Source organism: Nematolebias whitei, chromosome 16 (assembly GCF_014905685.2).
Source record: "Nematolebias whitei isolate Nwh7 chromosome 16, NemWhi1, whole genome shotgun sequence".
NCBI classification, from domain to species: Eukaryota; Metazoa; Chordata; class Actinopteri; order Cyprinodontiformes; family Rivulidae; genus Nematolebias; species Nematolebias whitei.
The window spans coordinates 6,190,678-6,199,417 of record NC_056513.1 but is presented as its reverse complement, the minus strand read 5'-3'; the positions used below and the strand labels follow the sequence as shown (position 1 = coordinate 6,199,417).

The following is an 8,740-nucleotide window of genomic DNA, read 5'->3' as shown; positions in this document are numbered from 1 at the left end:
GCTAGCAAGTGTGTTAACCCACAAACGTAAACAACAGCGCGGGATCGCGGGCGGAAGTAAACAACCGGCTTCCGCTATGAATTATGGGTAGTGGCGCCAAATCCGGAATAAGGTGGATAACATACTTGTTTTTTTCTGCTCTGTTGAAGTCCATGTTATCTGTTACATTGCCACCTTCAGGCCTGGCATAGTTACAGCGTTTGGGTTGTTTCCTGTTTCTGTTTGGATGAAAACATTTCTAGAAATGGTGAAAACGACCATTTAGGAACGACAACATCTCCGTGTGGACAGGGCCTCTGACTGATGGTGAGAAGTGACTTGTTGCTCCTGGGTGGTCTTTATAAAGATGAGGACGTGAGGGAATAAAATCTGCTCCACTGCATCGGTTGGGGGAGTTTATTACCTTCTTCTTTGTAGAAGTGGAATGTTTGTGGCGGAGGACGACTTTTCTCCTTTCTATGTTTAGCACCGATTATAGAGAGCTGCCTTAATGACGATGAGTCAGAGCTGAAGCTTTAGGAACCTCCTCCTCGGCTCCACTTCTGCTCTCATCAGCTGTGTTTGGTAAGGAGTCATGCTTTTTTTTTTTAACAGGAGCACACCTCTTCTTTGTTGTGGCCTTGGTCAGCCAGGAAAAGGCGGACGGAGGACGTTTGAAACGAACAGATAAAAAGAGTTAATCTTCCTCCGTTTCCAAACCAATTTCCTTCACAGTTGCCAATTCAAGTACCAGGAAAGAAAACAAAAGAAGAAGAAGAAGAAAAATGTTGCTTCATCTCAGAGTCTTCCTCCATCTTGCTCCGTTTGTTTCATGTGGTTTCAGGAACAACAGTGTACTTTCGGAGTGATGGGTCTTTGATGTTTTTGCATTCACCAAGCCGTCTTAAACCAGAGGAGAAAAGAGAGGGCGAGAAAGACACAGGAGATTCTGTGGTGTGCTTTTTTTTTCTCCACATCTCTTCCTCTCTCACTGGCAAGGCATCTGACATCTCGAGGCAAAAGACAAATTCGGTTTCGGCTGTTAAGTCGTCAGTCAAAGCTTCGCAAGACTTTGCTCTCTCTTTGGTTGTTCCTCTCCCTCGCGCTGCTTCATTTCCATGGATGTGGTATTGTGAGGGCCGCTTACATGCTTTCTAAACAATAACAGTTCATCTCCCCCCCCCCCCTCCACCTCCACTGTGGGTTTCCTCCCTGCCAGGAGCCTCCTCATGCCAGCACATCCTTTAGAGAACCTTGAACCAACAACAAACACGAAGCATTTTCACTGCTGAACAAACAAACAAACAAACAAACAGGCAGGCCTACGTGTAATTAAAGTATGTCTAATAGCGTTATGTGTCTCGGGGGGAGCTATTTTAATATCAAATCAGAAACCTGACTGGAGAAAAGGATCCCAAACAACCTTTGAGCTTCTGCTTTTTTCTGTTGTTTCTGGTCCAACGTTACTTTTGTTGATGTTGTTGCCAAAATCTGTGGAAAATAATTTTATATTCACAGAACTGTTCGAGGAATATTAGTTTTATAACTTTCTGTGATGCTGGGACGGATCGTGTCACCGGGTAAAAAATTAAAGAGGGAAATTCCAAACGGGCGACGCGATGGTGCAGTTGTAGAGCTGCCGCCTCTCATTGAGAAGGTCGTCGGATCGAATCCCGGCCATAAAACAATCAGTTGTAGATACGTTTAGTTATTCTTTGCATGCAGCTGTGAATGTTACCAGAGGTAATACTCGACATTTTAAGAAAGAGAAAATGTTTAAATGTTAAATTAAATGTTATGTCACTTTGCTGGAGGAACTTATTGTGTTCACAAAGATGTCCAAGGACTCTTTTCAGATTTATAAATGATTTATTTCAGAGTTTTAACGTCAGTGTAAGTGTATGTGTTGTAATATAAAGGTTATGAGCTACTGTGCCAAGTTAGAGATGTATTTTCCCAATAACTCAGTGAATCTGGTAAACTTCAGATGTCCCACCAGCCTTGAACGCAACATTCCCTTTGTGAATCTGGAGTAGAGCTGTCATTTCTAACCGGGGCCCGAAGCCATGATAATGTGCTGGGTGGGCGGGCTGGGTCGGGCTTTTGATTGCGTCAGCAGATCAGCTGCGATACAAGTATATGACAATATGGCTTGTCATATCTTCACCAGCCGCACGCGTCCATTTCACCGTGAGCTGACCGGCCTTGAGGTAAAATAAAGTTCAGTCAAGCTTCTTTTTTTTCATTTACCCTTTAGTCTCATTAGGTCATGAGGACTCATTTTTAAGAGAGACCTGTTTTTGGGAGCAGATGGTGGGGGTTAAGGGACTAGCTCAGGGGCCCAGAGTGGGGCGAATGAGGGTGGAGGCAGGTGTGAGTGTTTCACCTTTTCCACCCATATTTTAATGTTGACGGTACCGGGAGTTGAACCTACGACTACCACGTTTTAGCTGAGATATGACCGTTTTCATTCTTTCTGACTGAAAATATTGAACAATACCTTTTTCAGCCACTAGATGGCACTCGAGTGTATGGCATGCCGTTGTACCACGTAATAGATTAAAGTGGCCATTAATGACACTATTGGCTTGCCATAGAAGCCACGTTCGTCCAGCTCGCTGCTTGGAGCAAAAGTCAAATCAGCTTCATTTTGCTGTGCCGCCCTGGCGAAATTCAGCTGATTTGACCGTCAAAGTGCATTTATTAAGTAAAAGTTAGACTGAGATACACGTTTACTATAATTTCGAGCAAACAAATAATTGCTTTTAAGTGTTAATCTATTTAAATTCTTGTTAAAATCCTCCCATGCACGCAACCCGCTGCCGCCATTTGGCATCCAATCGATTTTTTGCACAACACCGATCCACACTTCCGGGTTCGGCCCATATTTCCGGGTTGTCAGCGGTGACGCATAATAGATGCGATGCATACGTGAAGCAACGTATTTATCCACTTTATTAGACATATTTGGACTGATAAGACTTATAGGGCGGTGCAACATTTACAGCGGAAAATACGGTAGTTTTACGTTGGACGTTGGACATCGAGCTCCGTGCTTCAGGGGTGTGTTTCTCTCGTTCGATCCGATGCAGGCCGTCTGATTTCAGTCAGTCAAACTCGAAGGAGAAGAACACACCGCTGAAGCCACGGAGCTCGAATGTCCAACGTAAAACTAACTTTACCGCGGTCCAGCCGTCCACCGACCTTTAATAATTCTAAGCAGTCAAAGCTTATTTAAAAATGTCTGGGTTTTTTGGGGTCCGGACCTGTTGTTACTGTAAATTTGTCGGGTCGGGAAGGGTTCGGAAATGATGGCTACTGGCTGGGGCTGGGTTGGATCAGATTTTTGTTTATGGCCTGAATGCAACTCTAATCTAGAGGGGTAAGAAAGTCTCAAAAGTCCCAGTTCCAGGCAAGCTGATCCGTCTGCAGCAGGTGATTTGTGCACGTGCATTTGACAGTTTGCATGTGCAGAATATTCCTACCTGTGCACTTTGAAAAATGCATTTACAAAACTTGTGGTACGCTTTTGGATCTTATTGTACGCATACGACTCTTGTTGTACACTTGCATGCCTGCTTTTGAGACTAATTTATCTTCACACTGTTGGATCCAACTTTCTTGGCAACACGTTTCTGCAGTAATTGTTTGAAGACAAAGGTTTCTGTCTGGATGCTCACTCACCGTACATGACGCAGTTGAAAAGAAAAACCCGAAGCACCTTAAAACCCACATCCCTCCCAGTCTTCCGTCCATCACCTTGACAACGACGCATCTAATCTGAGTGCCTGTAAACGTTGGCAGCGTGCTTCACCTCCACCGCGGTGCTGCTGCTCGCACCGAGAGGAGAAAATGAAAGGGCAGATGAAACGGCGAGCATCAGAGCCGTCGTCGGCGCCTGCAGAATGCAAAGTGTGATCAGCTGAACCCGATCCTCGGCTCCACTGTCCTTCCCACGGGCAAAGTTACCCTTTCAACCCAACACACAAACAAAACAATAATGATGCTGACAAGAACTTCATAGGTGGTGCAGGAACATCCGGACAACACGAGGATAATGTTTTACTGCTAACTGTGTGACGTGTCGAATAGAGATGAAAGAAACGATGTCTGGATTATGTTTTAATCCAACCTTAATGAAGTTAAGTGCAATCTGATGCAATACTGTGAGCTCCCATGAAATATGTTGAACGTACGTGTTGAGGATGACTCTCAGCTACTACCACATCATATTTGGCTCAAAATCTGTAGTTGGAGCCATGTATGTGTTGGCTAAAGTCAATAAACTATGGCGGCCATCTTGAATTGCTTTGACTCCAACAGTAAATCAGTTATTGATGTTAGCACAGTGACTACTTTCTGAGCCTTTCATTAGATTTTGTCCAGTGGTTCATGAGATATTATGCTAACAAACAGACATAGATGACTACAATATTTAATTGCAAAGTTTTCAAAGCAGATTTCATGTTGTCAGGCATTTCTCAGAGTATATGTTGGAGATGACTCTCTTCTACCACGGTACCAGATTTTAGCTCAACAGCTGTAGAATTGGCTTCTCCGTAGCTATTTTTGTGTTTGAGAAAGTTGCTTATCTGTGGCGATCATCTTGAATGAGGTTCAAGGTAGAATATGACAAAATTGCATTTGTTTAATTTGTCTCTTTATGTTCATTTAGTGCATCTTTGCAGGCTTATTGATTATATTTTATCTGAATAGTCATAAAAAACTGTCTAAAAGATGAAGTGGTCGTCAGAGCAGGAAGCTTATGGCGTGTTTGAAACAGCGGCGCTGCTGTCCCAATAAAGAGGAGGTGTGAGGATGTGCAGAGGATACCCAGAATCCTTCAACGGCCTGTGAAGATGAAAACCCCCCACCCACCCAATCAAACCATTTCACTTTATCAGCCCGAACAGCCTCTGACTGTCGGACAGACATCGGCTGCTGCCGTGTCACACCACTAATTGAGAGCCACAATAAGGACCTTGTATGGATTGCTCCATCGATTGTGCACGCCGACTGTAATCACCCAAATCATTTGGCTCCCTGGAACATCAAATGACGGCGTGGAAGCTGCAGGAATTTGCATCGCACCCTTTGATCTGTGAAATTTAAACAAAGCAAGCTCTCACTCAGCAAACGGTGCGAAGGTGACACCGTCCTGCCCTCGGCTGTCCGGCTTCTGGCGCTGCCGCCTCTATTGCTCTAATTATTTTGGCTACAGCGGCAACAGAGTGATGCAAATCGTGCATTAGAGATAAACATCGCCCAGCTCTGACCTTTGGGCGTGTTTATCTTTTGTACAGAAATACAGACAGATGTTTTAGCGACTTGTGAGCAACTGTCTTGTTGATGGCGGCAAAGATAAAAAAAAAAGCTTTTAGCTCAGATATGAATCTTGATTTCCAAAAAGGGTAAACTCAAACTTTCTAACTGACTCAAGAATATTTTTCAACCATGAAAATAAACTTAAAAATATTAGTTCCATAACTAAGTTAGACGGCGATGTCACCCCTCCACTTTTCATGCAAGAATTTCAGACTGAGATCATTTGATGAAATGTTGGTGAAACCTTGAAAAACCTTTATGCCATGAACTCACGAGATCAAGCAACGTGTTACACTCAGAATATGTGTTGTGAATGACTCTCAACTACCACCCCATTAGATTTCAGCTCAGTGTCATAACTGTCATAGCCACATCTCATGTCAACAAGCTGACAGCCATTTATCCGGTTTTATCAACCTTTACACCGGCACCGTATTTTGGTCATACACGTCGCACCGCCCTGTAAGTCGCATCAGTTCAAAGATGTCTAATAAACTGGAAAAATCCATAAATACGTCACTTTGCCGTAAACGTTGCATCTATTATGCGTCACCGCTGACGCGTCGTGTTTGTTACGCATCGCCGCTGACAACCCGGAAATGTGGGCCAGTGTTGTGACAAAAATCAATTGGTTGCCACGGCAGCGTGCACAGGAGGACTTTAACAAGAATTTAACAAGATTAACACTTAAAAACGTTTATTTGTTTGCTTGACATTATTGTTAAGGTGTGTCTCAGTTTAACTTTCACTTAATAAATGCACTTTAATGGTCAAATCTGCTTCATTTCACGGGGCTGGCGCAGTGAACTGAAGCTGATTTGACGGTTGCTCCAGGCGAGCTGGACGAAGGCGGCCTCTATGGCAAGCTGATTGTGTCATTAATAATGGACTTTTTTTTTTCTTTTCTTGATGGACTTTTTGCCTATTACATGACACAACGACATGCCATACTACTTGAGTGCCATCTAGTGGCTGAAAATGGTAGTGTTCAATATTTTCAGTCAGAATGAATGAAAACTGTCATAGCTCAGTCAAAAATTGGTTTATAAGTATGGGGGAAAAACATAAATACGTCACTTTGGCGTATAAGTCGCAGGGCATGCAAATTATGCAAAAAACTTATAGGCCGAAAAATTCGGTAGTTACCAAAGGTGGCATTTGAGACCCCCACAGTGGGTCAAAAGACCCACTGAGGGGTCTGTAGATCATTTCAAGAGATCAACTGATTGTTTATATCATGTTTTATATTAAATACAGAAGTCTCAAAGAGGTAAAATGTTCTAACAATTGAGATGGCTATTTGCACTGTAACTATATTCTTCTTTCATTAACTTGTTTGTAACATTTGTACATTTGAATATTTGCGGCTGCGTCTACTGCTATTTTGTGTCTCAGACGCTGAAAAGTTTGAGAAATACTGCTTTACACCAACATCAGTCCTGTAGTACACAGTTATTCTGTTAGAAATATGACAATAATTATGGAGGAAGTACCCCAGGCTGCATAGGAAGTGCTACAGCTAGCTGTTTTGCCACTGTTTGCTATTGCAATAGGCTGAGTGTGTGGTTGTAATGGTATGACTCAAAATAACACGTTGACCATGACCAAAACAAAAAACTTTTTGTTTGGAACGCTTAAAGTCAACCACTTTTTTTTTTTTTAAATTAACCTCATTGGTTGCCTGAAGTAACTTCGGAGTTCTGCCCTGTTTGATACAAGAGTTTATGAACCAGCTTGATGTCAAGAGTCAGCTCACCAAAGTTGGCCATGTCTTCCAGACGTAGAGAATCCAGGCCATTCAAATGAGTCTATTTAAGTTTTACACAAATTGTGTAGTTTTTTCTACAAAAGGTTTGACTTTTTAAAAACTGACACTGTAAATTTTCTTCCAGATGTTGGAGTGTCTGGTTGCTTGTTACTGCAGTCCATTGAGATCGCTGTCCTGTGTTGTTCTTTAGGAAGTGGTGAAAAGCAGGTTTGCTTGGTCCGCCTGATCATTTCTATAGCCTATTGCTAAAGAAAATACACCCATCGGACCAATTTTTCACTAATTCGCCCATTTTAGTGGAGAATTTTATACAAATACTAAGAATCTCCCCCAAAAAAGTTTAAAGAAAAACACAACTAGTCTTCTATTCTGTAGCTGAAGAAGTTTTGTTTCTCGTCTGAGGAGCTTTCTCATTTCAAAGAACGGGGAGTGTGGGGTTCAAGTTATAAAGCTCCATGTCATCAACAAAGAAGAATCAAAATGTCCAGAAGAGGAAAAGGCAGGAAAGGTCTTGGGAAAGGCGATGCAAAGCGTCACCGTAAAATCCTCTGAGATAACATCCAGGGTATCACCAAATCCGTCATTCTCCATCTGGCCTGCCACGGCGGAGCGAAGCGTATCTGTGGTATGATCTAAGAGAAGACCCGCGGTGTGCTGAAGACGCTCCTGGAGAACGTGATCCGTGATGCCGTCACCTACACCGAGCATGCCAAGAGGAAGACCGTGACCGCCATGGACGTGGTGTACGAACCCCAACATTGAAGAGATATGGCAGAACCCTGTACGGAGGTTAAACCCAAGACTTTGGGGCTGAGATGGTAGAGGTAGGGCAGTCGACCTGGGATCAGAAAGTCGCAGTTTGACTCCCCACCATGTCCACATGCCGTGGTGTCCCTGAGCCAGACACCCAATTCCCCCAGTTGTTCTCATGGTGCTTACATAACTTCCCACTGTTCCACCTGGGCGTATCTCATGTGTGATGGGTTAAATGCAGAGAAACAATTTTGTCATTGTATGGGAACATACAACCTATAGCACTTCTATTTATACTTATACTTAAATCTGTCCAGGACCAGAACCATACAGACCCAACCCCACATGCCCTGTTCTTTGAATTGAGAAAGCTCCTTGGATGAGAAGAGAAACATCTTCAGCTACAGAATAGAAGTCCAGTTGTTTTTGTCTTTAACCATCTTCTGGATTTACCATGTCCTGGATGACTGATGGTCTACACCTGCAAATAGCAAGAATCACAAAAGGCAATGGACTAGCTACAGAGAAGGAGAACAATAATCACATGATGAATGTTTGAAGGTCTTTAGAAAGCCCTGAACATTTCTGCTGCAGTCCCTGTTTCACCTGCTCTCTCTGTTGGTCCATCTGGTAATCCTTCCATTCGATCTGTGTGGAGTTGCCCTCGTTTGAATTTGGGATTTTGAATTCTTGGTACATTTTGTGACCTTTTATGACATTTGCATTTCCTGTGGGCAGAAACAAAATAACGCCTGCCTCCAGCATATTTTTCATATTATGTTCTCCCAACAGAATGTTTTACTGTTCAGAATATTCAGCTGCATCTCTCACATGTAATCTTCTGTTGTATCATGCTTTAAAACACACAATATAACAGAAAATGAACCAATAATCCAATAAGTGGTAACATTTTCA

At 42.9% G+C, this 8,740-nt stretch overlaps 1 pseudogene; it reads left to right on the top strand.

Annotated features, from left to right (window-relative positions):
* The first annotated feature begins 7,552 nt into the window (after positions 1-7,552).
* Positions 7,553-7,866, top strand: LOC119423038 (annotated as a pseudogene).
* Positions 7,867-8,740: the final 874 nt, after the last annotated feature.